Consider the following 5,537-nt stretch of genomic DNA (forward strand, 5'->3'; position numbering starts at 1 on the left):
TGGCGATGGGGTAGTCTATTCGGGGCACCCGGGCATCATCATCAATGTCCGACCAGTCATCTTTTATCACCTTGCAGCACACGTACAGTAGAGTGCTGTTAAGGTCTAAGTAATGATTCCCCAAGCCCCGTAATAAAAAATTCAAGAGGTGCATTTACCCTAAAAGCGGTCAAAGAAGGTACCTCTACATAAAAGTTAATTTAAATACTGGTTTTTGTAGGGGCTATTTGAAATAAATCCAGTTCCGATTTTGGTGCATTCGTGAGACCCACAATGAATAAAAGCCATTTTAAAATATATCCCTTTTATCGCGGGAAAGAAACGCTTCCTCTTCTTAGGAGGCCTTTTAGGTATATGGCTAAGACGTCTTCCGACAGCTTTTTTTTTAATGGTCTATATGGTACCTTAAATGGCTGGCGCATCGCTGCTCTTTTTCTTCTCATTACCACTAAACCGGAACCTTCCTGTGCTCCTGTTTTGTTTTTAACTGCGCTAGACACGTGGTTTACGACATTTTTGGTTATATTTTTTGCGGCTGTTTTATGTGGGGTTTAATAATGTAAAAAACCTCTTTTTAAAGGGGACACGACTTTTCTAAAAAGACTGCGAAATATGCCTTCTAAACCTATCCCGTACAAAACGAGTAATCCTTGATATCCTGCTAAGGCATAGCCAGCCTGGGCCTTGTAGTAGTTTCTATACAAAAAGGGGTCTCCATAGTTTTTCTTAGTCACAATTCTCCAGCTTCTTGGGGGCGCAAATATAGTTTAACAATTATCTTTCCAAAACTAAATGAAGCGCGCTTATTTTGATCCGTCTTTATTTCAATAGTAATGGTTCTGATGTGCTGCTTACTTAAGGGAACGTAATGCGGTTTGTCATACATTATTGTAAGAAATTCGTTGTTGCTACCGCGGATGGGAACGCAGCGCAACAGCGGCACATAGTAGTCCCCCACTAACTGATGTTCCACTATATCCGTGTGCACGTATAAAGAGTTAACCACCCCGTAATGTCTGCGGGGTACTATCCTACACGGATGATTTGAAAGCATTCCCAATATTGTTGCCAATTTACCCACTGTGGAAAAAAACTACTTTCCATCGTTTGGTTTTAACTGAACGCATCTAGTCACAGGGTTGTAAATAACGTAGGTATTTGGTTTTTCGGCATCTTTGTCTATATTCGTGATGATTTCTATTAAATGGTGAATGATTGAATAATAGCCGGAATCCATGTTGTAGGTTGGAATTTTTTTCCGAGGCTAAAGTAAATGCTGTTTCGTAAAGAAGCGTGTTCCAAAAGTGACAATAATAAATTTCCGATAAAGCGACATCCCACCGCCTTATTAAATTTAAAGGCTTGGCTAGTTTTATTGTAAAATTGGAACTAGTATTTTGAGGAAAAACCCCCGCTCAGGCGTTGCTTCGTAAGGTCATGTAAAAACTTTTTTCAGTCATTTTTTTATTAAACGTAGTGCACTTGAGACGCTTTAAGCCAACTATTAAATTTCTTAGGCCAGCCTTTCCATTTTACAAAAAAAATTTGTTTATTCCCTGACCTTTTTCTGCTAAAAAATATTCTACCCTGTAAACGCAGTCCTCCTTAGGGTTTACTTTTTGTAAGTCTTCAGGATAAGAAGACCGCACGACTTCCTCCCCTTCATAATCTTGTAATGCATACACTTGTCTTTGTCCTCTTAATACAACCCCTGAAAAGATAAATATTTCATCGGCAATGGTTTGCTGATTCCCCTTTTCAACAATGCACTTTGTTTTAGATACTATTTCTTGATCCCCTTTTTTAGAAATCACACGTTGCGTCTTTATTTTAAAATTACCCCCGTAGACGGTTTTCCACAGGCTTAGCGCTTTAGCTTGTGTCAGGTCAATTGGGCGTCCTCTGTGTAGTTCGGTGTTAATTTCTGTTGTAACCGTCTATGAAGACCCGGCATGTCCAGACCTGTTTTAAGCATGTTTCAACATGTTCAAACGTGTTTATCTTGCGTATGTTTAAAGAGGTGCACCAATAAAATTTTATTTACGTCTTTTATTTTACATTGTTAACCAGTCGATTTTTCGTTTTTTAACAGGGACGTTTTTAAAAGGGGTGGTTCTACTTGTGGCTTTGACAGGCTTTAGCCCTACTTTTAGACCCTCTAAAAATTGTTCATTGGTAACATGCCCTACGATTGTCGTAGGCACGTTTAGCTCTGCCAAGGCTTTCATAGAAACATGCCACCGTTTAGGAGTCCTCTTGTTAGCGAAAGAGTTAAGTGTGATTCTTTTTAATTTCATAGAGGTTTTACCGCTGGACAGTTTGTCCCCGTATGTTTTAGGTCCCGCGGACACAAACTCCACAATGTGATCATCTGGGGGTATTTCGCTAGTTAAATCTCCTAAATAATCCAATGGGGTGGATTCCACTCCCCTTTTTACTGTACCCTTTGTTTAAAGCCTCCACCAACTCTATAGGGCACCAAGCCCCTGTTAAAGCCCTCTCCTCCTGATTGTGCCTGCAGGGGTCCTTTTGTTTTGTTTCTGCACAAAGTGCGCACAGGGGAAACATTAGTTTACCATCAACCCTGTATTGTAACACGGGAAAATACAAACCTCTTGGAGGGTACACTCTAACCTTGGCAACGCCAAAGTACTGGCAGATATCCCCAAAACCCTCATACACAATAACGGGATGTCCTACAGGATATTGATTAGTTTTGTTAACAAAAGGGTAGAGGTTGGTAAAATCGTAGTAATGAACCGGCTCCCCGGGCTGCGGTTTGTAATAATGGTAAATGGCGTTTGTTCTAGCACCATAAAGGGCGTCTCTAGGAACCAAAGGTTGTGGCAGCTTTTTTTCTCGTAAAAAATTTTCCACCTGGTTATCGTTTGCTAGCATAGTCCTTACTTAAAACCCCTGGCTTTTTGAAAATTCAGCCTTAATGATGGTTCTGTTGTACAGCTGTCCGTGGGTTGCCTTAAGCAACGGGTTGTAATCATTTTCGCAATAGCAAATGGGGCACCGGTGAAAAAACACCCGTTAAATTCAAAGGCCGTGGGAAGGCTGTACACCCCCCGTTGTAAAAAAACACCAATTTTCATTTTCATAATACATAACGGTAATAGCTACCCCCAAGCACACTTCGAAAGAGCTCTCGTCTGTCAAGCTAATCATTTTTTGGTCCGAAAACCCCAATTCCTGTTTCACCCCCTCTAACAGCTGGGCATCTGTAACTTTTTTATCTGATAGAAGACCCAGCACGCTACCGGCAAAAGACAGGTTGTCACCCTGGTTATTTAAATCAATTAAATGTTTTCTTTTTTCTCAAAAATTTTACTGCACGTAATAGTTTTTAGAGGTCTTACAGACCCAACTCCACCAACCCTGTTATTAATAAGTGTAACAGCCAGGCGTATAGTTTCGGACCACACAATCTCTGCGTTACTTTGCAACACATTAACGATGTTATTTAAAAAATCTACGTCGTTTAAATTTTCCCAAGGCCTCCGTAAAGAAAAGAGCTGGTGATTTATCCCCGGGACATCTAAGCGTGGCTGTACAAAATCTTCAGGGCCCACCTGATTATTAATATAATCTAGCAAATTTTGAAAAGCGATGTCGATGGCCACCATGGTTTCTGTGAACCCGGTTACTCTGTCCAAATTAGCAAAAAGAAATTCTTCAAAATAGTCATAAGCCTTAAACTTCCTTCGGGGTCTTATCCAGTATCTTACACGCTCCAAATACACCTGTTGTGGTGTATCAGGAGCGGGGGAATCTGGACCTTCAGAAGAAGAAGAAGGAGTGGGAGGGTCTATTTCCCTTTCTTGGTTGGGGGGGTTGTTTTTTAAAATAGCTTTGGTTTTTTTTATGTTTTTGGCCAAAACCCTTCTTACTATTTTAGATTTTTTCCATTTTTTTCCCTACCCCTCTTTTCATTTTTAGGTTTCATGTGCAGTCAGCCTCTTCCTTCCCCCTTTATCGCACTTTCCACTTTTTTAATTAGTGCCCGTGTATCTGCTATTTTTTGGTCTAAAAACCACCCTTTCTTCTGGAAAATTTTGTTTTTGAAATACCTCAAGAATTAGCTTTGAAAACTTTTTTATCTATTAAACGCTTTAGAGATGTACAAACACTAAACAGCTAGTTAAAAGCAGCAACAGATGCAGCCAGCCCCACAGGAACATTCTTATTTCTGGCAAGGGTTTTGCGGGTTCCAAAACCCGGGGGATTAACTTCTTCACCCTGCTCAAACCACGCGTAAACATGGTTGCTTCCACAGAGTTGTTTGTTTTTAAAGCTAATTGTTTTGGGTCGGGGAGGCAAAGGTCTGTTGAAAACTAGGGGCTTTAACTCCTCTGCCTCGCTTACCATGGTTCCTGGAAGTTGTAGAGGTAGCTTTGGGTGGTTCAAAAGCTTGGGGGGGGGGTCTGAGCCCCTTTCCCCCCCTCCCTGAAAACGAATGCTGTTTTAGAGGTAGACTTTTTGGCCTTTTTTAGTGCCGGCTGGTTTTGTGCAATAAGAGATTTGGACGCGCAGGGCTGTTCAAAATCGCTGTGCTTAATACCCTTGCTTCCAACTGCAGCTGCCTCAAAGGGAAATTTCTTGGCCTCTTTAAGCGCGCTCACCTTCAACATTTCTTCTTGAGGAATAACGCTTGATGAGTCTGCCGATACACATAAACAGAATGTTTTTTAGCACGGCTTTTTTTAACTAACAACAACAAAGCTGTTCCCCAATAAGCAGGCTAAAAACCGCGTTTAAATTATAGTTTACACCACGCAGGGGCGGTAGAACGGCAACTTTTGTACAATAAAAGCTTTAAGGGTCTTCAAGCCCCTAAAATGCACACTATTTCCAACTACAGATTTTTTTATTTTAAAAAACACATATTTGAAAAACAGTTCACACCTTCTTCTGTAATTTCAGGAAAACTATTGGGTGGTTTTGACTTCCATCTTGTTCTAAATTAAAAAAATAATTTTTTTAAAAACCTTTTATCTTAAAAATAAATTATTCTTGTGTAGCATATTAATTAGCTTACCAAAGTTTAAAGCTTGTAGCGCGGCATCTGGAATGTCAAGAAAAAAGGCCTCGTCCTATTTAAAAGAAAAAATATTGCCTTTTAAGTGAGCATAACGCTAGTATAATACCTTGCCGACCCACGCAAATTATAGTAAGGTTTCTTACCATGTGGTTGCTCCCCATAACGGTATTAGCAATATTTCTTTAACAGTCTTGTTAAGCTTTTGTTCCTCTATTTATAGGTTTAAACCTTTTTTTAAAAAAAGGTTTTGCCCTCCACCCCCCCCAAAATTAATATTTAAAAAGGCGTTTCTTTAAATAACCAGGGTGCGTAAAGGGCACTTTTCTAGGAAAAAAGGCGGGTGTCGGTCCCCAGACTGCCAACATGCTTTAGCTTTAATGGCTAAAAATGTAATTTTTTTATAGTAAATGTGTTTAAACAGTTAATAAAAAGCCTTTTTTAAATGGTAATGTACCCATTTACACCCTTGTAACCAAAAACTTTTTTAAAA

The 5,537-nt window shown here is 39.8% G+C and overlaps 1 long non-coding RNA gene across 1 annotated transcript; it reads right to left on the minus strand.

The window, feature by feature from the left end:
• Positions 1 to 4,216: 4,216 nt before the first annotated feature.
• LOC127042660 (uncharacterized) lies at positions 4,217 to 5,160 on the minus strand. Its single transcript, XR_007772005.1, has 3 exons — positions 5,045 to 5,160; positions 4,912 to 4,964; positions 4,217 to 4,666 (listed from the first exon to the last, which is right to left on the minus strand). It is a non-coding gene; the product is annotated as an uncharacterized LOC127042660 (long non-coding RNA).
• Positions 5,161 to 5,537: the final 377 nt, after the last annotated feature.

The sequence above is a fragment of the Gopherus flavomarginatus genome, unplaced genomic scaffold, assembly GCF_025201925.1.
Source record: "Gopherus flavomarginatus isolate rGopFla2 unplaced genomic scaffold, rGopFla2.mat.asm mat_scaffold_867_arrow_ctg1, whole genome shotgun sequence".
Taxonomy (NCBI): Eukaryota; Metazoa; Chordata; order Testudines; family Testudinidae; genus Gopherus; species Gopherus flavomarginatus.